The following is a 24,519-nucleotide window of genomic DNA, read 5'->3' as shown; positions in this document are numbered from 1 at the left end:
TGATTGGTGCACTTATATACACACTTGTTTATGTTATCCTTTTCCTAAATCATATAGTAGTTAGAGGATTAACCACCAAGTATTGTATGGAAAGTCCATTACGCACTATTTTAGTGGTGTGAAATCTTCTTACATGTAAATATTTCCAACAAAATTGTTAGGACATGCATCCTCCTGTAAAGTATTTCCAAAGAAAAGACAAGTAAATTATGAGTTAAACATCTGATTAATTAATTGAATTTGTGTTGATTTGTTGTAATGCCCTAAAACTTGCAGAGCCGAAGCCAGAAGAAATAATAAATAATGTGCAAAATGTAACGAAAGTTTTAATAAATGGTGATCATATGAATATTACGAATGAAGTTCCCGAAAGAACATTAATGGTAGATTCCAAAGAACTGAAGCGTGCGGCAGAAGGGAAGTGCTTAACCAAAGGAAATGTATGTAGAATTCCATTCAAAGCAATTAATAATTCATCATACCTTATTGAAGATTGTTGCGAAGGCCAATTTTGCGACCAGATTCTAAAAAACAATGTTGAATTCGGTCAATGTTGTCTCCAAAATGACCGCAATAATTGTTGGTTGCCCTGATGCTTAATTATTCATGGATTGATTTTTATCAGAATGAAGACATGCCAAATCTTAATTTATTCACTTAATTATTATAATTAAGTATATTATAATGCTTAATTAACTTGTATTTGTATTCAATTTCGAATTGTTAGTTATATTTATGTAGACCAGGCTGAATTTCTTTTGTATGATTGCCATTTGATGGTAAGGGTATGTTCCTGGTTATTAAAAATTTGTTTTTATTTATTTAATTTCATAATGTTTATTTAGATTATTAAAAATTAATTTTATTTGCTAATGACTTTATATACTTGTTGGTTAATTAGTTAATTAGTACTTATGTTGTTGTCGTCATCATCATCATACCCGGTGTATCCTACTTATAGAAAACTATGGTCAGGGTCTGAAGAGGGAAGAAGACGGCAGCTCATAGCCATAGAGTAGAGTGCGGTCAAAGAGTCCCTTAGCTCGAGAAGGGTCTTTAAAGAGAGAGAAACTACAATTACCTAGAAACCTACAACTTATAACCAATTAGTCAAGATATAAAAAGGTTTTTTATTGCAAACAATAACAAAGAGTATATAAAAAGAAGGCTTAACAATAATTGATAAAGATGGAGTAGGGTTAAATCATTCATGATGACTATTCGATGGCTATACACTAGTTCTTAAGGGTCATAAACAGTAGCGAATCGTACTAAGCGGAGCAATCCGATCCTTGATCGGGCTTGGGATTACCTCTAAGCTCTTCACCATCCTCACTCTCGTGAGTAAAGATGAAGAGCTTGAGCTATAAATTGTCCGCTATTTTCTCATCATTCCCTACTCTCGTAGTTGGAGGATAAAGCACTTAGATAGGAGGGTGGATGCAAGATTCAATCCTCATTGATCCCTTACACCCAATTCCATCCGTTAATAAATGATCAGATTACTCAAAATCCAACCCTCGTTGGTACTTTTGAAACAATCATAACAATCATTAGTCAATGGGTAGAACAACCCCCTAAGCCTTTAATCAACCCAAAATCAACTAAAGTTTCATCATCATCAATTCATAACAAGTGTAGAGTTAACCCCAACCCTATAAAACTACTCACTACTCATTCTATTACTTAAAAACATCATAATTGATAATGAAATAAGATATAGAATGATCAACAAACACAAGAACAAAAATAATACAGATATTGAGCAATAATGGTGAAAACCACAAACAAGCATAAAAATAAGAACGAACTATCAATAATAACTAAGGAGAAGTATTAGAAGATACCTGCATACGATGAAAATGATTGGAGAACAAAAATATAAAAACCCACAAAAAATCAACTCTCAACCTCCATGATCATGGCTTGAAAGCTTGATATAATTACCAATAATTGCTAATAAATAAATGTAATTAACTAAATTAATCTATAAAATAAAGTTTTATTGAAAAAATTGAATTTAACGCAAGAAAAATTAAGAAAAAAAGCTAGGGTTTATAAGTGTAAAAAGGGAGAGAATGGAAAGAAGAAGCTAAAAATAAGAAAATTGCTACTGCCTTTTTATCGCCACCTAATGCTTGAACATTTTAATTTTCTGAAATTGGGCCAGGAAGGTACATGTTATATACAATTCGCGGAAAGGTGTATCACAAACGCAAGGTGTATCCGCTTGGGTCGATCGATCGATCGATCTCCAATGTAAATTCCACAAACATTCTGGAACACCACCCTCATAAGATCGATTGGTCGATCTATATGGATCGATCGGACGATTTCCTTCTCTTTTGGCATGTCATTTTGAAAAAGCTCTATCTTCTATGTTATAACTCCAAGTTCGACGTGTGACCAGTCGATTCGAAGCTAACAAACCCAGGTTTTATCTTCCATAAAGATATCCACCAAAATCTGAGTGAGTTGACCTCCATCGGCACTTAAGTTGACTTTCCATAAATGATGCATCTTGCTTTGCTCGGTTTGGATTTTTCTCCACCTCTTAGCCTCATTTTTTCCTCAGCTTTGATCCATGTCACCTCCAAACTAGCATGCTTTAAAACTCCAAAATAGATGATCATTCTGCAAAAACGAGTAACAAACATGCCACCTTACAAAAGAGCGTAACACCAACCAAACGCAATGGAAATGCACGGAAACCAAGGAATAGTCAATAAATATCATGCCCAAATAGAAGGTAAAAACGAGGTTTATCATGATTCTAGGCTATTCCAGATGGTTCCTTGACGATAGATGAGGTTCTTCCTAACAGTTCAACTTTGGGTAGATCGGACAATCGGTTCAACGCTTTTTATATATATAAAAAATCATATACACTATAAAAAAGATTGCATCTTTTCACACTTAAAAATGTCAATTTCCATGCTTATATGTGAGGCTAAAATAATTTTTCATGTTTAAATAACCTTTTTTATTGAGTGAAACGTTATTGCGCGTGGTAAAACCAGAAGAGTAGAAGAGTATGCTACCATGAGTATTCTATAGTACCAAGAATAGGGTGTTAGCAATTTGCTTTATAATCACTTATAAACAATCTTTTGTATTATTATTACAACTATAACACATAGTACGGTAAAAAAACATAATTATATTCATCAATTTAGAAAAAGTTTTGTTCCGTCAACCTTTGTCAAATGTTCATAGTTATATATCAATTATCTTTGGTTATATTCCTAAATATATGAATTTATAACTACAATTACTTTTTTTACATTTTCTCAAATAGTAGATATTTTTGTCTTTTTACCACAATTGGTTATATTCCTAAAAATATGAAATCTGAATAATAAATTATTTATGTAATTTGGATCTAATGTTCTAATTCTTAAATAAAGAGCATAAATATTGTACCTTACAGATTTGCAAACCCAAGTGTGGAAGAACAGTGGAGCTAGGTAATATATTAGTACGTAATGTCATTCTCACTTCTCGTCCCTCGTAGTTACCATGGTCCATGAGAGTCAGAGATATGCTCATGCTACAAATTATGTGGGGAAAAAAAATAAACCGTGATTGAAATTTGTTTGGGGCTCAGATTCACCACATTTCACGTGCTCACTAAACTCTTCAGTTTTTAATTAAATTTAGTACAACTTGTTTTGTATGAGACTGTCTCATAGTAAGACGATCTTAAAATAATTTTGTTAAGTTAAAAGTTTCTATTATTAGGCTATTTAACTCAAGTATGAGACATATCTTACGGTGAGACCGTTTCATACAGGAATTTGTGAATTTAGTATGCCTGGTGAAATATATTTGGTTGAGTTGGGTTCGGATTCGCGTTCAAATCATATATAAACAAGATTAAATTGTTTTGAAAATATTTGATAAATAACTTTTAATCGAGCTAAAAAATAAGCTATCACTACTACATTAATGAGCTATTACTACCCCAAATACTCGTAGCAATAGGCTCAATAACCGTTGCAATAGGTCTATAGCGACGGTTCCATACCCGTCGCATTTGTGGCCGTAGGTATAGGTCTATTGCAACGGTTGAGCTATCTATTGCGACGGTTACACTTTGACCGTAGCAATAGGTTCTTATCACCGTCGCTATAGACCTATTGCTACGGTCGCACTATAACCGTAGCAATAGCTTCTTATAACCGTCGCTTTAGATCTATTGCTACGGTCTCACTATAACCGTAGCAATAGGTTCTTATCACTGTCGCTATAGACCTATTGCGACGGTCACTTTGCAACTGTTATATTAAGTCTTTTGCGACGGTCATTGCAACCTATTGCAACCCCATGTTTTATCCGTTCCAATGGGTCTATGGCGATGGTAATGGCTCTCTATTACAACGCCTTGATAAAGCTATAAATTATATTCCAAATGTTTTCATAAATTCCCAAAAAAATACCCACAGAATAATTACTTAGAAATCACGAAGGGAAGAAAATTCACTGATTTCACGCAGCTTTTCGAAATTCAGAGGAAGAAGAAGGAGATTGAGAAATACATGTGGTCTCTTGTGAATTCGGATGTATAAGGTGATTGAAGCTTGTTTTTGCCCTAAATTTCGAAGCCCAAAAGAACCGTTCTCCACCCTAATTTCAAATGGAAATTGAATGGAAGAAGAGATGGAATTCGCTTGAAAATGGCGTGAAGATGATACCTTGATTATACGAAAGAAGAAGAAGGAAAAGGGAAGGATTTAGAGATAAGAGAAGGTCAGTTTTCATGAGAAAGAAATAGAAGGAATGAGAAGGAAGAAGAAGGAGAATGGCGAGAAGTAAATGGGAATTGGGAAAATGGGTTTTTGATTTGAAATTTTTATTTTTCATTTTATAATTTCATCAATTCAAGGTCTATTGCGACGGTTTATACACAACCGTAGTAATAGGTATCCGTCCCATAGCAATAAGTGGTCTATTGCGACGGTTTAAAAATAACCGTAGCAATAGGGTCCTAACTGTCGCAATAGAGTATCTATTGCTACGGTTCATAACTAACCGTCGCAATAGAGCGTCGCCATTGCTCGTTAATGTAGTAGTGTATAAAGCCAAAACTAAAAAGCTATTCATAGTACTAACTTTTTTAATTGACTTTTAGTTTGTGGCCCACTTATTCTCTAATAAATAACTAACAACTAATAACAAACATAATTTTTACCAAAACTTCTGGAACAAGTGACTTATATACAAATAATTCAAGCTGACAAAATCAACTAACAACTTCAAACAATAATTTCCGTTAACTGCTATTTATCAAACAACCTCACATTCATAAATAGTATAAAATAGTTTATATGATAAAATACATATATTTATATATAAAATAATTTATATTTCAGAATCAAATTATTGCGAGTAAAGTACTTAGTTGCTACCAAATGATGCATTAATAGGTAATGTTTTTAAATACATATTTGATTTGATGAAAAAATTATTTTTGAAATAATCAATGTAATAAAATCTTTTTGAATGCTATGTACTTATATTATAACATGTTGTTTCATTTAGTAAACTCTGTGATGTCATCATTTGAATACTGACTAAGCTATTTTTATTTTATTTATATGTATTTTATTTATTTGTAGTTAGTTTTATGATTAAGGGTCAAGCTTGTATAGTAAGATGTAAGCTGATAAGTTTTTTTCGTTGCAGGAACCTACCATTCTGAGAATCTCGTTCGAGCCAGGGGATTTTATTGTCACATCCTTCTTTATGGGTATGGGTTGCCGCATTGTTAAATTCCCTTCAAAAAACCAGATGATAGTTTCATATGGACATAATACACTGAATACGATGATGATGCACATTATATTTGCTTCCTCTTGTTGAAGTATTCAATTTGAAACATAACTACTTTAATATAATTAAATTGCTTCTAGAGTACGATATATTTACAATTTGAATATAAGTATTGACTTAAAGATTTTACTTTAAAATCTAAAAGAAAACCATATTTTCATAAATTCAAAAGAAACAATATTTTACTTTAAAACCTAATTCTTCACTTAAAATTTGAATAAGCGAATATATATGAAATTTTAATTCCTTGTTAAAGAATTTTAAAGACGCTTTTCTTCGAATGGGAACTTTTATAAAGGTGCATAATGTGGTCACCAAATACAAATTACAAATCAGCTTGTCTTGTATTAGACCGTCTTATTATGTGACAAGTTTATACAATTATCTCATTTTTCTAATTAATCACTTTAAATTTATAAGTGATAACTCCATCAAAATGTCACCATTCTTAGAATATTATCGTAATATTTCAATCTCAAAATTATGACACTTTCTACTAGTGTCACTAAGTATTTTGGTGACATTTGATTAATGACATGATATTAATACCTTAAATGTCATAATTAACACTATTATTTGTAGTAACACGAGTTAGTCCAATTAAAATAATCTTACTATAAAACATGTCTAATTTAAGAATTTGTGATTTCCATATTGTTATTCTCATTTTATGGCGTAACTTTTAAATTACTCTTAAAAAAATAATGGAAAAATATGAGCAAGAACATTTGTAAGGAGTATTACGTAGGACTGTTTAGTCAATGCTCTTCGTCATTTCTCCTTGAAAATGATGCTCTCACTTTCTCGTCCGTGACCGTCACCATTTTGTATTTGATACAATAAATAAAATAATATTAGAGACAATAATGATCATGCATGCATGCATGTCCTTAGAAACTTAGTCAATGGCACTAACTGCCATATAATGATACAATTTTCATCATCTGTTAGTAGATTCAAACTCACAATTCAACCTAAAAGAACATATAACTTATATTGTGAGACTTCAATCTTAAAGCTTAATATTTTTTGTTGAAATGAATATTTAATATGATATTAAAACCAATGTATATAATCACAAATTTGTATCTCGATTAATCAGTAATTCCCAACATTTTAAATGAAATATTAAACACCAAATATGATAAAAATATGAGGCTCTACATGGAGTATCCAATGTGGGACCCGGAACCAAGTTCCAAGGGGCTTTCCCGGGCGCTACTAGTTTTCCTCAAGTCATCACCTCCGCAGCTTCTTTCAATGCCACTCTTTGGCAAGCTATTGGAGAGGTAAGATAATAAACACACAAAGAGAAAAAATAAAATAAAATTTGTGAATTTGTTTTGTTTCATATTAATGTTTTGGCAATATTATTATTATTATTATTATTATTATTATTATTATTATTATTATTATTATATGCGGGTTTCACGCTAGATATTTGTGATATATTTGTATATAATACTCTTTAAAGTTTTTTTTAGACAAGTATTTTTTATGGATTAAATGTTTTCTCGGGTTTTAAATTTATTAATGTTTTTAGTTGTTAGATAAAAAAGACATTTAGTATTTTCATCGGAAATCAATGTGTGTATGGTCTATTAGATTCAACTAAATGTCAAAGATGCATGCTTAATCAAAATTAAGTTGTACATGTTTGAGTAAAAGAAAGGTACAAGTTTTTGATTTGCATGTTCTTTGACTTAGACTATTTTCAATTTAAATTGTCTAACTCTGCTAAAAACTTTAGCTGATAGTTGAAACTACAAGATATGTCATAACATTAGTGTTATGCTTATCTGGATTTATAAGAAAATTCATTATCTCAATATTTGATTTTCTGAAAAAGCTAATATTGTCTGAAGATTACAATCTACCATTATCTCAATAATGAACATTGTAAATAAATATTAAAAAAATATAAAGTTTTTAAGTATGTTCACTAAAGAAATATTAATTAAGATAGATTATTTGTTTTGGTTATCAAATGAATAAGAGAATGTAGTAGTTGTAGCATTAAAACAAATACTATTAATTATAGTTAATGAGTGACTAAAGAATTTAGGGATGAAAAATGTTGCAAGTTGCAACATAGACACTCACGTAGTCACATTCACGTAATCCACAATTGGTAGCGGGTAGTTGTAGACTTGTAGTGAAGAAAAATAGCGTCAGATATGACTGAAAAGTCATTCTAATGCTAAAAACAAACCCAATCCTTGTATTCCGCCACCCTTTTTATTTTATCGCCACCCCCCTGAGTAAATTACCATTTTACCCTTACTTTATAAAAAAATAACAATATTGCCATTAAGGGTGAAATTCCTATATATACCACACTCCACCTAAAATTATTCTCACTACAACTAAATACAACTCACTAAAGCTAAATCTCGGAGCAAAAATTAAGTACAATCCCCAAATTATTAATCGAGGTAAGTTATTTTAATTTAATTAGTTGCAAAAGAAAAAAAAAAAATTTCAAAACGAGGCGCCCAGATCCGGGCGGCTCTATCCCGGTTCAGGCGCCCAAAATCAGGCGCCCAAACCGGGGTAGAGGCGCCCAGATCTGGGCGCCTCGTTTTTAATTTTTTTTTTTTCGTGTATTTAGGATTAATTAATATAAATTTTGAATTATTATTGTAAATTTGTATGTTGTAATGTGTAATTTTTATATTTTTTAGTAAATTTTATATATTGTTTTGAATGCAAAAGAAAAAAAAAAATTGAAAAGGAGGCGCACAGATCTGGGCGGCTCTACCCCGGTTCAGGCGCCTGAACCGGGGTAGAGCCGCCCAGATCTGGGCGCCTCGTTGTGATTTTTTTTTTCCGTGTATTTAGGATTAATTAATATAAATTTTGAATTATTATTGTAAATTTGTATGTTGTAATGTGTAATTTTAATATTTTTTAGTAAATTATGTATATTGTTTTGAATGCAAAAGAAAAAAAAAATTGAAAGGGAGGCGCCCAGATCTGGGCGGCTGGACCCCAGTTCAGCCACCTAAAATTAGGCGGCTGAACCGGGGTCCAGCCGCCCAGATCTGGGCGCCTCCCTTTTTAATTTTTTTTTTCGTTATATTTAGGAATAATTAATTTAAATTTTGAAGTATGTTATTATTGTTGTTAATGTTATTATTATTAATTTTATTTTTATTATTATTGTGATTGTATTTTTTTTTATTAAATATATGTTAATGTTATTATAATTAATTATGTTATTATTAATGTGATTGTTATTTTTTTTATTATTATAAATATGTTCATGTGTTGTTTTATAAATTATTAGTGTAAATTTGTATGTTAATTTTTTTGTTGTTAAATTATTATTTATCTTTGAATAAAACTGTAAAAATTGTAGAAAATGGCTGGTAATCAAGGAAAAGGAAAAGGTTTTTTTAGGCAATTGTTGAGAGGTAATAGTTCAAGGCCTACTTTACTTAGAGGGGACCCGCATGAGAGGGGGGTGACGGGTTCTGCTAGGAGGGCTAGGCATGAAGAGGCTGTCAGACACAGTGAGGCCCAAAGGTCGAGTACGCTGAACCAAGTGCGTACTCCTATTGATGACCAGGCTGACAGCCTCCAGAGTAGTTGGGGGGTTTATAGTGATGATGATAATGATGCTGATTGTTGGACCTCTTGAGTTTTGATGATGACTACACTTAAGCAAATATGTGTTTAGAGATTGTGTGCAGGTCGATATCCGATTAATTGTGATCGTTGATAGTACCTATGGCTTAGTTTATGGGAATGCACGTGTCAAAAGGATTCAAGGGATGTTAGAAGAAGTATATATCGCTTGGGATGTAAAATGGAGACAGCAGGTCTACTGTTCCTAAGTTGGATGTTCTAGCAAAACTGGATTCTGGAAACAGCGCACTGTTCCTGAACTGGAGTCAGCCTACGTTAACTGGAAATTCTGGTTATTTATTTATAATTATTATTTTTAGTTAATGTATTAAATAAAGTTAATTTGTTGCATTTATTAATTATTATAATTAATTGGCAAAAAGTTTTCTAAAAATTACTTTACGTATGAGCCTCTAAATAAAGATCCTTTATTTTAGGATCTATTTTTAGTAAATATTGGATTTACTAAAAATAGAATTAGTTGTTGTTGAATGGGTCTTAGCTATCATTCTTAACCGTCTTTATACCTACAAGTTAGCAAGTAACCATTCGTAATAAGCATAACCGTTACTATTTATAGCAAACACGTTCCAGCAATTAATACTGGAACAGGAACAGCTATTGAAGAAACTGCTGCTTAAAGGGAACAGAAGTTATTTTAAGGCAAATGGGAACAGCGATTATTTCTGTCTGGTTTGACTTAATCAAATAACCGTATGGTTGCTTTATCCACATTACTCCCATGATCTTTTTGATAATGGGATAATGGATTGGAATATTCCTTTTTATTAGGGACTTTAGCTCTATAAATAGTGGACTCGGTTATTCTTCAAAACTCGCCTTAGTATGAGCCATTAAATCATACGTAATTATGGGAGAATTTTTACAAGAAAATTTTGTTTTAAAAATGCCAATTAATTTATAATATTTTCTTGTGCAACTCATTGATTTTATTTTTAGAGAATTTTTATCCTTTGTAAGGGTTTTTGAGAGAATTTGTAATTAGACTCGGGTGAGTCTAAGGGGGGAATTAGATAGCTTTTAGTGAAGCTAGAGAAGAGATTAGCTTTGAGTAAAGCTAAGGAGAAAGCTTCTAGTGAAGCTAGTGGTGAGAATTAGCTTTTAGTGAAGCTAAGTTTGTTGCTTTGAGTGAAGCAATTTGAGAGAGAAGAGTTGGCCTAGTTGATGCGCTTCAAGTGAAGTAAGATGTTTAATGTAATTGTAACGAGTTGCCTTAAACATAGTGGAGAATTTAGAAATCCCGAGGGGTCGTGGTTTTTCCTTCTATTTAGGCCTAGAAAGTTTCCACGTAAAAATCGTTTGTCTCTTTTAATTATTTCGCTCTAAGTTTAAGCTTTATTTATTTTATTCAATTCCGCAAAAACAGGGCAAAAACGCTTAAACTAGTAACAACAACAATTCACCCCCCCCCCTCTTGTTGCTGTTCCCGTTCCTAATTGAGTCTACAATTGGTATCAGAGCCCTGTTCCCAGTAGATCAGGAAACCCTGAGGGCAGAATCCTGGTGTTCCCGAAAATGTCAATTCTGAACGAGCGAATGGAAGAAGGGTATTCTACTCAAAGACCACCCATGTTCGATTGAAAATTCTATACATAATGGAAAAATAGGATGGAGATCTTTTTCAAAGCGGAAAATTATCAAGTTTGGAGAGTAATCGAAATTGGAGATTTTGAGGTAACCACTACTAACTCCAACAATGAAATTGTTCTCAAACTCGCAACAGGTATATATTTCTAACTCATTTTATTTTCATCCATCCAAATTTAGTAAAAATAAATTAATAGAGTTGCTAAAGGAGACACAAGCTAAACTTGAAAGTTGTAATGTTAAGTGTCTCCAATTAGAAAAGAAACTCAAGGTAAGCAAAGACCATGTCTCCTATATAAACACCTTTAGATACGATGTCCAAAACAGATTTTTCGGTTTGTTGGACCAAAATATAATTCTAAAGGAAAATATGGAGAGAATTAAAAAGGAAAATGTTATTCTTAATATTGAGTTGTCGCAATAGAAATTATTAGGCTTGAATAAAGAATTGAATGATGCATCTACTAAATATATGTGCAATGATTTTCAAAATTTAAAGTTGAATCTAGAACCTAACCGTAACAATAATGATAAACTTGAATTAAATTCAAGAGAAAAAGGGAAAATCAAAATTACTCCCAAATGGATTTAAGATGCCAAAAGTAAAAATTCAAAAGGCCTAAATTACTTTAAGAATAACAAGAAGAAGAAAGCTTACGTTGATCTCCCTAGTGAAAGAATCTGTTCCTTCTGTGGAGGAACTGGCCATCTGAAGGACCAGTGCACCAAAAGGGAACAGTACACTGTCTCCAACAGAAATTATGTCGATAACATTCTGATTAAGAAAAAAGATTCTTGTAAAATCGACAAGGAACCCAAGACAGCCTGGGTTCCTATAACTAACAATTTATTTCTTTCAGGTCCAAGTGAGGGGGAACAGCTCATGGTATCTCGACAGTGGGTGTTCCAAGCACATGACGGGTGACAAATCTAAATTTCTCTCACTTGAAGCCTATGATGGGGGAACAGTAACCTTCGGTGACAATATGAAGGGTGAGATAATAGCCAAAGGAAAAGTTGGAAGGTCATGTTCCCATGCTATCGATAATGTATTTTTAGTCGAGGATTTGAAACATAACTTACTAAGCATTTCTCAATTTTTCGTTAAAGGTAACTCTATGAACTTTACTTCAAAAAGGGTGCATTATTTCTAGGAATGACACAGGAGACACCGTTCTTGAGGGAATCAGAAAAGGGAACACTTATGTTGTGGACCTGGACACTGTTCCCAAAACCAGTCTAACGTGTCTAAGCGTTATAGAAGACGACCCACTTCTTTGGCATAAGCGTCTAGGTCATGCTAGTTATACATTGATTAATACATTAAGATCAAAAGACCTAGTTAGAGGACTACCAGCTATAAAATTCCTTAAGGATGAAATTTGTGATCCTTATGCCAAAGGAAAACAAGTTAGGTCATCTTTTAAACCAAAGAATGTTGTGACCACCTCTAAACCACTTGAATTATTACATATGGATCTATGTGGACCTATGAGAACACAAAGCCGTAGTGGCAAAAGATATGTGTTCGTTATTGTTGATAATTATAATAGATTTACTTGGATTTTATTTTTAGTTAGTAAAGATGAAGCCTTTAATGAGTTTGTTTCTTTCGCTAACAAAATACAAAAATCTACCATTAATCAATTATTCACATAAGTTCAGATCATGGAAGAGAATTCGAAAATTCAAGTTTCATGAATTATTGCAATGAGCATGGATTAAGTCATAATTTTTCGGCACCACGAACACCACAACAAAATGGTGTAGTAGAAAGGAAAAATAGAACTTTAGAGGTTATGGCTAGAACCATGTTAGTTGCTAGTGGTCTACCTAGAAATTTTTGGGCCGAAGTTGTTAATACTGCATGTTATATTTTGAATCGTGTATTAATAAGACCAATCACTTCAAAGACACCCTATGAATTGCTTAAAGGTGTTAAACCAAATATCTCCTATTTTCGTGTGTTTGGATGCAAATGTTTTGTACATGTTAATGGAAAACGAAATATAGGTAAATTTGATGAAAGAAGTGATGAAGCAGTATTTCTTGGCTATTCATCTCAAAGTAAGGCATATAGAGTTTATAACAAAAGAACAATGAGTGTGGAAGAATCCGTTCACATAATTGTCGATGAAACTAACTTTTTGTCAAGTGAACAGGATACAAATAATTTTAAGATAGGTCTTGCAAATCTAGAGAATGATGAAGAAGAAATGAAAATGCAAGATCAAGGAACAGCAGGTGAACAACTGATCCCAGAAGAGGCAGAAAGGAACGATCTTGATCAGGAACAGCTAGTACTTCAGAACCAACAGACTGTTCCCAATCCAGCTGTTCCCACAGACGAGCAAGTTGATCCAGTAGCTGAACAGAATGTCAATCAAGCTGATGAACCAGAACATGCTACTGTTCCCACAAGAGAATTTGTGCCCAAACCTTGAAAATATCAAAGTTATCATCCTCTTGATTTGATTATAAGTGATTTGAATAAAGGAACACAAACTAGATCTCAAATGAGAAACTTTTGTGCACACTTTGCGTTCCTATCATCACTCGAGCCCAAGAATCATGAAGAAGCTCTAAAGGATTCCGAATGGGTTGTAGCCATGCAAGATGAATTAAATGAATTTGAAAGAAATAAAGTATGGCACATGGAACCCAAACCGAAACACAAAAAGGTAATTGGTTTGAAATGGGTATTTCGGAATAAACTAGATGAGCATGGAATAATTGTTAGAAATAAAGCAAGACTCGTGGTCAAAGGATACAATCAACAAGAAGGTATTGATTACACCGAGACATTTGCTCCGGTAGCAAGGTTAGAGGCTATTAGAATTTTAATCTCTTTTGCTGCATTTATGAACTTAAAATTATATCAAATGGATGTGAAATGTGTTTTTTTTTTAAATGGCCTTCTTGTTGAAGAAGTTTTTGTTGAACAACCCCCTGGCTTTGAAAATACCTCTTGTCTTGATCATGTCTACAAGCTTGATAACGCTCTTTATGGCTTGAAACAAGCTCCTAGACAATGGTATGAAAGACTATCAAAGTTTTTGATTCAAAATGACTTTATAAGAGGCAAAATTGACAAAACCTTATTCTTTAAGAATAGAGGTTCGGATATTTTAGTTGTTCAAATATATGTTGATGATATTATCTTTGGAGCCACCAATGAACTGTTGTGTAAAGAATTTGCCAACCTTATGAGCACTGAATTTGAAATGAGCATGATGGGAGAATTAAATTTCTTTCTTGGTTTGCAAATTTAAACAAATTGCTTATGGTATCTTCATTCACCAACAAAAATATATAAAAGAACTTCTCAAGAAATATGGCTTGAATAATGCTAAAATCAACAACACACTTATGGCTACAAATGTTAGATTAGATGAAGACCTAAAAGTAACTAACGTAGATCAAACAATGTATCGAGGCATGATAGGTTCCTTATTATATCTAACTGCAAGTAGACCCGATATTTCATTTAGTGTTGGTTTATGTGCTAGATTTCAATCAAACCCTAAAGAATCACACCTCACAGCAGTAAAAAGGATTTTGAGATATTTGAAGGGAACAGACGACTTATCCTTATTTTATCCTAAAAGTGATGTTTATGATTTGAAAGGTTTCAGTGATGCAGATTGTGCAGGTGATCTAGTTAATAGAAAAAGTACTTCAGGTATGGTACAATTTCTTAGCTCATGTTTAGTTTCATGGAATTCCAAGAAACAAAACATTGTTGCATTATCCACTGCCGAAGCTGAATACGTAGCAGCAGCAGCTTGCTGTTCCCAAATGCTTTGGATAAAACAGCAGCTAAGAGATTTGGGTATTAAATTTGAATGTGTTCCTATTTATTGTGATAATACCAGTGCCATATGCATATCTAAAGATCCAGTGCATCATTCAAGAGTAAAACATATACATATTAGGCATCATTTTCTTAAGGATAATGTTGAAAATAAAAATATTATTTTAAAGCATGTAAGCACCAACGAGCAAATAGCAGATATCATGACTAAACCGCTTCCAAGGGAACAACATGAAAAAATGAGATTGGAACTTGGCATGATCAATCTGCATTGAAGTGAGTGACATATGTGATCCTTAAAGTCAGAATGAAAATTGAAAAGGTCGATCAACCACAAAATCTTGATTGAAAATCGATTATCGAAAGGATCAGGTACGCACCATTTAAAAGTATATACTGTGAATGCTCATATGATTGCTTGTTTGATTTGATCAGATTGTAGTAGCATAAAATTTCCATTTATTTTTTATTTACATAAAAAAAATTTTCATAATATTTAATATATATATTTCTCCAGCAATTTTTTTTGAAAAGTAGGAGTTGAATCATCACAGTTCTTCACTAAATCCGTCTGTTTTCATTTCACATTTTGTGTCCATATGCGCGAATTAAATAAGGAACATGAATCACCTAAACACACGTCCTCTCACATTCATTTTATACACTCTCGCACGCCAAGCCCTAAACCCTTCATCCTCAAACGCAATCAACTCTAAATTCCAAAATCATCTTCATCTTCTCACATTTCCTGCAAAATCTCGCTCCATCAACTCATCAAATCACCATGAAAACCAATAGCCGTACACCCAAAATGAAACAACCCAAGCCTTTAAGAATTATCCACCCAACACCTTTATTAACTGCTCAAGAGTCATCTTCAAAAGAACAGCAGGACACTCCTGGTGGCACTAAAAGGAAAGCAAGGAACAAGAGGAAAAGACCGACCACTTCAAAAATGATGGTTAGGTTTGGTTTAGACAAAAATAAAAAAAATAAAAATAAAAAAAATGGGTGTTTGTTCGAATTCTGTTAAAGAAGTTAAAAAAAGAGTTTAACAGTCAGAAATTGGGAGAATGGCTAGGTGTGCCCGCAAATGGATTTGATGTTTATTATGTTGGATCAAAGATAACTTTCTTTGAAATAGATGAAAAGGATGTCTGGAAATTTTTAGGGATCACTGAAAAACGAGGGAAGGTCAGCCATAATGCACTATCCCCTTTACACAAATTGTTGTATAACATCGTAGATTTGTTTTGCCGCGAAATTCCAAACGCAGTGAAGTAAGTTTACGAGATGCAACCCTAATTTACTGCATGGCTAACAATATTAAAATCAATTTTCCCTCTTTGATGATCTCTCACTTAAGTGAATGTATTTCTAAAGGTTGTGTAATTGGATATGGAGGTTTGCTGACTTGGATTTTTAGGAAGATAGGTGTTCCACTTGAAGGACAAAACTTTCCCATGGGTCCGAACAATATGATAGGTGCCAAGTGCTTAAATAGCTTACACCTTTAATTAAATGAGAATGGGACCCTTGAGAACGTTGTTGAAACAATCAATGTTAATTCTGATAATGAGAAGGAAACCGAAAAGGGCATTCTGAAGAGGAACAGGAGGAAAATTCATGTAAGGGGGAAGTTGAGAAGGAAACTGTGAAGGATGCTGTGGAGGAAGAAGAAGAAAAAGATGAGGAGAGTTCCTTACCTGGTTCAAACCTTAGGAAGAGTCGTAGGCTAGCTTCCAAAGAAAAGAAACCTGTTGTTATTATTGATGATGACTCAGCCTCATACACAACAGCTGAACCAAGCCATCCTTCCTCACCTAAACCTGCCACACAGTCACCAAAGCCAACCACTCCATCATCCCATCATTTCCCATCACCACCACCTGTTCACACATCTCCACACCAAGGCTTTGACCGGACAACAGTTCCTACAGCTCCTTTATACTCCATTCTAAAACTTGATGAATTGCAGGATCGCTTCTTTAAACTTCAAGATAAAGTTCGTGTTTTCTTAGCCTCACTGACTGACCAGATAACTCAAATGGAGGCTCGTCTGGGTGCAAAATTGGATACTGTGGAGGTGGAAACAAAATATATAGATGAAGAATATCCTGCATCTTAATTTCTCCTGATAATCATCATATTTTCTTATTTGTTGCTACCATCACTATCATCAAACAATCTTTTCTTGTTTTTGAATTGTACCAGCTGGGGTACTGTTTATCTAATTCACACTATCAACTACATTTTCTTTTATGCTACTGACTACCTGTGAAGATTAATCATAGCTGATCTCGTTTGCATTCATTGTTACTGCTTTTTACTTTGTGCATCCTTATTCTCTCTTTGACTATGTCTATATGCTTAGTGCTGTGGTTTTGATTGCTCCGATTCTTTTTGAATGATGTCAAAAGGGGGAATATTTGACACAAACTTAAATAATGCTTGAGTATGCTTAGCTCTGATAATATCTATTATGTTGGACTTTAGGATTAAGGTTATGATTCATGATCTAAGGCTGTTTGGCTGTGTGCTGCTGATGATTGTTTATTGCTTGTTTATTGCTTGCTGATTTTGCTGTGATTGTCAAAGTATAGTTAATCTATTGTCAGTATATAGTTAACACCTTTTGTTAATGCTTAATGCTCTGATACTTATGATCAAGATTGATTTATATTGCTCTGATAATAGAAGTTATTTGATGAATTGTTGCTCTAATGACTCTGATGATGAATTTTCTAATAATTGTTTTGAATGTTCTGTTGATAGGAGTATAAGATATATGCTCTAATTATATGATTAATTGTTCTGATTTCAAAGTTATTACATTTGAAATACTTAGTGATTTATGTTAACTATTTTTGGAAACTATTTAAAAACATATATTTTATATTGTGTTTTTATACTATATGGAGTAAACTGTGTTGCTATGATTGCTTGGTAAATTATATTGTAACGAGTTAATTTACTAAGTTATGTAGAGTTGTTTTAATCTCTGACATGCTCTATAATATTGATTTTACTCTAATTTTATTTTAAGTTTGTTTAAAAGTTTGTCATCATCAAAAAGGGGGAATTTGTTGGACCTCTTGAGTTTTGATGATGACTACACTTAAGCAAATATGTGTTTAGAGATTGTGTGCAGGTCGATATCCGATTAATTGTGATCGTTGATAGTACCTATGGCTTAGTTTATGGGAATGCACGTGTCAAAAGGATTCAAGGGATGTTAGAAGAAGTATATCGCTTGGGATGTAAAATGGAGACAGCAGGTCTACTGTTCCTAAGTTGGATGTTCTAGCAAAACTGGATTCTGGAAACAGCGCACTGTTCCTGAACTGGAGTCAGCCTACGTTAACTGGAAATTCTGGTTATTTATTTATAATTATTATTTTTAGTTAATGTATTAAATAAAGTTAATTTGTTGCATTTATTAATTATTATAATTAATTGGCAAAAAGTTTTCTAAAAATTACTTTACGTATGAGCCTCTAAATAAAGATCCTTTATTTTAGGATCTATTTTTAGTAAATATTGGATTTACTAAAAATAGAATTAGTTGTTGTTGAATGGGTCTTAGCTATCATTCTTAACCGTCTTTATACCTACAAGTTAGCAAGTAACCATTCGTAATAAGCATAACCGTTACTATTTATAGCAAACACGTTCCAGCAATTAATACTGGAACAGGAACAGCTATTGAAGAAACTGCTGCTTAAAGGGAACAGAAGTTATTTTAAGGCAAATGGGAACATCGGTTATTTCTGTCTGGTTTGACTTAATCAAATAACCGTATGGTTGCTTTATCCACATTACTCCCATGATCTTTTTGATAATGGGATAATGGATTGGAATATTCCTTTTTATTAGGGACTTTAGCTCTATAAATAGTGGACTCGGTTATTCTTCAAAACTCGCCTTAGTATGAGCCATTAAATCATACGTAATTATGGGAGAATTTTTACAAGAAAATTTTGTTTTAAAAATGCCAATTAATTTATAATATTTTCTTGTGCAACTCATTGATTTTATTTTTAGAGAGTTTTTATCCTTTGTAAGGGTTTTTGAGAGAATTTGTAATTAGACTCGGGTGAGTCTAAGGGGGGAATTAGATAGCTTTTAGTGAAGCTAGAGAAGAGATTAGCTTTGAGTAAAGCTAAGGAGAAAGCTTCTAGTGAAGCTAGTGGTGAGAATTAGCTTTTAGTGAAGCTAAGTTTGTTGCTTTGAGTGAAGCAATTTGAGAGAGAAGAGTTGGCCTAGTTGATGCGCTTCAAGTGAAGTAAGATGTTTAATGTAATTGTAACGAGTTGCCTTAAACATAGTGGAGAATTTAGAAATCCCGAGGGGTCGTGGTTTTTCCTTCTATTTAGGCCTAGAAGGTTTCCACGTAAAAATCGTTTGTCTCTTTTAATTATTTCGCTCTAAGTTTAAGCTTTATTTATTTTATTCAATTCCGCAAAACACAGGGCAAAAATGCTTAAACTAGTAACAACAACAATTCACCCCCCCTCTTGTTGCTGTTCCCGTTCCTAATTGAGTCTACACTGATGATGTTCAGTTCCAAGGTACTGAGTGTCGCCAAGTGGACTGGGCTGTTGTTCGCGACCCCGTCGGCAGATTTGCGTGGGGCGGCCCGAGTTCTTCTGCCGCATCTGAGCGCGCAGGACGTAGTTTTGTCGATAATCAGCCCTCACAGTCCACTAACACGGACTGGTTAGTGACATCACCCCAGCCCGGTGGGCCGACAGATACGCGACTGATCCCTAGCTATGGCGGGCACATAGCTAAACTTATTTATGACGGCTCCGAGCGTATTACCGCTACCAAGGTAATACTTAAAAGACGAGTGTTGGCTTTCAACTCTGCTGGTAGTCCGGTTACCCAAGTGTACACAATCATTCGTCCACGCACAGACAAATTTCTCTCTCAGTGGAATCCATGTTCCAGTCAAATACTGAACGATCTTTTTGTTCCTAACCGACCACGTACTGACGATCACTTGCCATTTATCTTCATATTCCTCGATCGTAGAACTTTCAACCAAGGGGTTCCATCTACTTTTCCTGAATACCTGCCCTTGTTGATTTTTCTTGCCGCCACACAACTTGTCCACCATGTTCTCAACGTCGTTGCCAATATGCCAGATGCATAACAAATGTCGCACATCTACATTAAACAAAACATTGAACGTAATTAAGACATTATCATTAGATATAACCACAATAATGAATCAGCAAAGCCTTTTTACCTGGGAAGACGTCACGAATAGCTGCAGATAAACCTTCGTCTCGATCGGTTACAATGACGCTAGGAGTCTGAGCAGTGCCGAAAATATCTCTCAATCCCTGCAGCACCCACGAATACGACACAGCCGCCTCATCTCGCATCAAACAAAACGCAACCAAGAAATTGTGATTGGTTGGCGTCATTCCGATCATTTCACATAGTGGCCACTTTTGTTTGTTCGTTTTGTACGTTGTATCTATCAGCACAACATACGGCCACGTACGTATCATTTGGATAGAGGTAGGATTTGAAATTAATAGTCTGCTCAATTGCCCTTCGTTATCCAAGTCTGTCCATACCACATAATTAAGTTCTGTGGCCATATGAAGACAGTGTTGAAGGGGAGTCCTACCCTCCATCTCTTCTCTCCTTATTGATTGTCTAATATTATATATCTGATTCAGACTAGCATAAAAACCAGGAAAATTATCTCTAATAGAATTCATAATAAAGGCCGGTTGCATTCCGGTTGCACTAAGCTGTCGTATGTGCTCCCGAATGTCGACATTAATCCTATTTGCCCTTACATGACCATCTCTGTACACCAAGAACGGGTGGTTATGTTTTCCCTTTTCACCAGGACACACCCTTACCGTCCAAGGTCTTTCTGGTGGTTTACGACTACTTCCTACAATCATAAATTTACACCCGCAACTTCTACTTTTAGAACCAGGTCGGGCAGTATTATCTAGATTATGTACATCACCCCTAATATTACCATAGCGGTGACATCTTAAATGGACACTAACTCTAGAACGTCCTTCTTTCTTTTTATAAGAAGCACGTGTAAATTGAAAACCGATTGTTATTGCTATCGCATCGGCCCAACAATGTAACTCATCTAAGGAGATAAATTCCCTATCCGTAACAAAGCTACCGGAGTAGTCTACGTTGTCTCCAAAGTTTTCTAACTCCTGCAAATTTGAAATATAAATAATATAAATTAAGTACATTAATGACTACAATAATAATAATAATAATAATAATGACAACAACAACAACAAATTAAAAACATTACGTAAATAAAAAAATCTTTAAAATTTACATTTATCAACAATAAAAATTTATACGGAAAATAAAAAAAAATTAATACGGAAAATAAAAAATAGTACTAACAATAATAATAATAATAATTTAAAAAAAATTAATACGAAAAAAAAAAAAATTCACAGGCGCACAGATCTGTGCGCCTGAACCATGGTTCAGCCGCCCAGATTTGTGCGCCTTTTTTTTTTTTTTTTTTAATTTTCCAATGACAACTTTACGTACCGCATCCGACTCATAGTCGCTTTCGTTAGCCATATTTAACCAATTACGGGTTACCACTTCTTTAACACTTTTTAGAGAGATAATACCAGTTTTAGAGAGATAGTACCGTATTTGAATTCGTATTTCATACGCATCTCAGAATTCCATATATATAGACAAATCTTACGCATTAAATTCTTATTAGTGTTATTAAGCGTGATTTACATTTATTAATTAAATTTTAAGTATAGTGGCAATTTTGTAATTTTTTTAAATACAGGGGCAAAAATGTAATTTTACAGGGGGGTGGCGATAAAATGAAAAGGGGTGGCGAAAAATAGCATCACCCAAAAACAAATAACAAAAAAGCAGTGCTCGTGACTCATGGAAACTTGACAAACATTATTGAAATTAACCAATAAATTACTCCCTCACTTTCTTACTTTCTTTAAGTTTGTAATAGAGAATGACACTTCTCTATTTTCAATAGCTAATTTGAAGGTATAATAGTGTAACATATTAGGAGTATCATTTTCTTTGGTATTTTTATTCATTATCCAACAATAAATTTACTTTATATTTTTTCAGTTTTTATTCACTGGCAATAAAACGTATGTACTTTAACACTATTCATCAATATCACTTAATTTTCATATTGTTGTTGATTTATAAGTTAAAATATAGTAATATGAGATCTTATTTGAATCGTTTCAATGTGAATTTAATTGATTTTTAATTTTTATAATTTTTTGTTACATACAATTAGAGATATTAATGATTGAATTAGTGCATCAAGACATGTAAAAGTGTACTTGAGGGCAACTAAAAAAACAATCAGAGTAAGTATATTCATAATGTCGGTTTTTTCCTTTTCATTTAAAAAAAAATTCTACATGCTCTACTAGTTAGCTTATTTTTTGTTGTACAGTTCAGCCAATTAAAATCATGCAACATATTAAATATTTAATTTTTGATTGCCCAAAAAAGCTTGATTTAGAATCATTTGATGGAACTATTTAACTTACAATTTAAATAAAAAAATCTCATATTTAGAATGTCAATTTTGCCTTTACTTTTTAAAAAGTATATGCTTCTTCAAGATATTTTAGTCGCATAAAAATTTTGCACATCATATAATATCTTGCATGAACGTATGAGTGGCCAATTGGTACATTTACCATTTTTTTTTTATTTTTCCCATTTTATTGTTTAATCATGGTCTAACAATTAATATTACTTGTTTTTTTATTATATCATATTTAAAATTTCCAAGTAAAAGGAATAGGAGATGAAAAATATTTGAACAAGGGAATTTTGTCTTTTCCTAAGAATTAGACCTGGGAAAACGGTCGGACGGTCGGGTTTTGGGTCGGATCAATTTCGGTCGGGTCATTTTCGGGTCGGGTCAGTTTCGGATCAGGTCAGTTTCAGGTCGGATCACTCTGGGTTTTGGGTAGGTTCGGATTGACCCAACGAGTTACCATAAAACATTAGAATATCCGATCGACTTATTCAACATTAAAAAAAATCATTAAAATGTCTAAAAAAAATCATTAGAGAAATTACATGTACGATTTTCAAAAAATAGTTGGTATGTCAGGTTCATTTAAGTGCAAGAAAAATAGGGGAATTAATACTTATTTTGAAAGACTTGTAAGATACGCGCTTTATAAAAGTTATTTTATTTATTATAATTGTAACGTTAGATAAAAATGACGTTAAAATTATCTTCACAATTTTCATGTTGGAAAGATATACAACTAACTAAGTACTTATTTCGTCTTATAAGATACGCGTTTTATAATTTAGGGTAGCGACATTCATTTTTTGAAAAGCTCATTCAAACGTGCGAAACGTTCGTATAAATTATATTGATTTGCTTACTGAAATGTAGAAGAATTAAAAACTCATTTGACTGATTTAACAAGATACATGTATTCAATTAAGATGATTATAATGTCCTGTTTTTAAAGAAAAATAATTACGATGGCTAAAAAGACGTTAAATACGTGTTTTTTGAGATCTATTGATGAGTTTTAGGGTTCAAGTGATATACTCAATATGTTGAGATACTTTGAAAACTAAAATTTTATTTGAAATGAATTCTAACATTGAAATTACTCTAAAAATTGATGTAAAATCGGTCAAAACGGGTCGGTTTCTGGTCGGGTCATTTTCGGTCGGGTAATTATCGGGTTGGTCATGTTTCGGATTAAGTCGCTTTCGGGTCGGTCGGGTTCGGGTTTTGTCGGGTCGGGTCCCGGGTTCATTTTCGGGTCGGATCAAATTTTCGCAGGTCTACTAAGAATATATAGTCTATAAATTGAGAAAAGTGGAGAAAAATAGGTGCATAGAATGAAACAAATGTTTTATGGGCACTTTTAATTGGCGAAAATTGGCAAATAGTGACAGGCATGTGGGCTGAAGTTGTAATATAAATGATGCGTAGAATGCTCAACTTATCCTTTTGTGTTCTTTATTTGTTTGTTGCTTTCGTTTTTTAATCCTTTATAATTCTGTTGCCCCATCATATCATATGCATCAAATGCTATTATATTTCTTATGATTGAATCATCTTTAATCCTTTTCATTTTTATATACTTCTTTTGGATTTTAATAGTTACTACAGATTTTATAAATGTTTGGCCTTTGGGCCACTTTTGATGATTCGACTTTAGAGCCTGATATGATGATTCGGCATTTGAGCCTGATATGATGATTCGACATTTGAGCTTGATATGACGATACGGCCTGACAGTCAAACACCTGTGACTTAGATAAGGAATCATACTAGATGAATCCTTCAAAAGCATTGATGAATATTCGGATCAGACATAAGTCTGCATTTAAGGAATATTTGGATCGGACATAAGTCCGCATTGCCCAGCCGTCAATCATTCGGGACTTAGATAAGGAATCAAACTAGGTGAATCCTTTGAAAACATTGATGAATATTTTGATCGGGTGTCAATCATCCGGAACTTAGATAAGGAATCATACTAGGTGAATCCTTCGAAAACATTGATGAATATATTGATCGGACATAGGTCCGCTTAATAAGTGATTGAGTTATCAAGCTAGGTGATACTCGCTAT

At 33.3% G+C, this 24,519-nt stretch overlaps 1 pseudogene; it reads left to right on the top strand.

The window, feature by feature from the left end:
- The first annotated feature begins 380 nt into the window (after positions 1-380).
- LOC130810141 (putative beta-D-xylosidase) overlaps positions 381-24,519 on the top strand; it is a 42,814-nt pseudogene continuing 18,675 nt past the window's right edge.

The sequence above is a fragment of the Amaranthus tricolor genome, chromosome 1, assembly GCF_026212465.1.
Source record: "Amaranthus tricolor cultivar Red isolate AtriRed21 chromosome 1, ASM2621246v1, whole genome shotgun sequence".
Taxonomy (NCBI): domain Eukaryota; kingdom Viridiplantae; phylum Streptophyta; class Magnoliopsida; order Caryophyllales; family Amaranthaceae; genus Amaranthus; species Amaranthus tricolor.
This window is presented reverse-complemented; position numbering and strand designations above follow the sequence as displayed.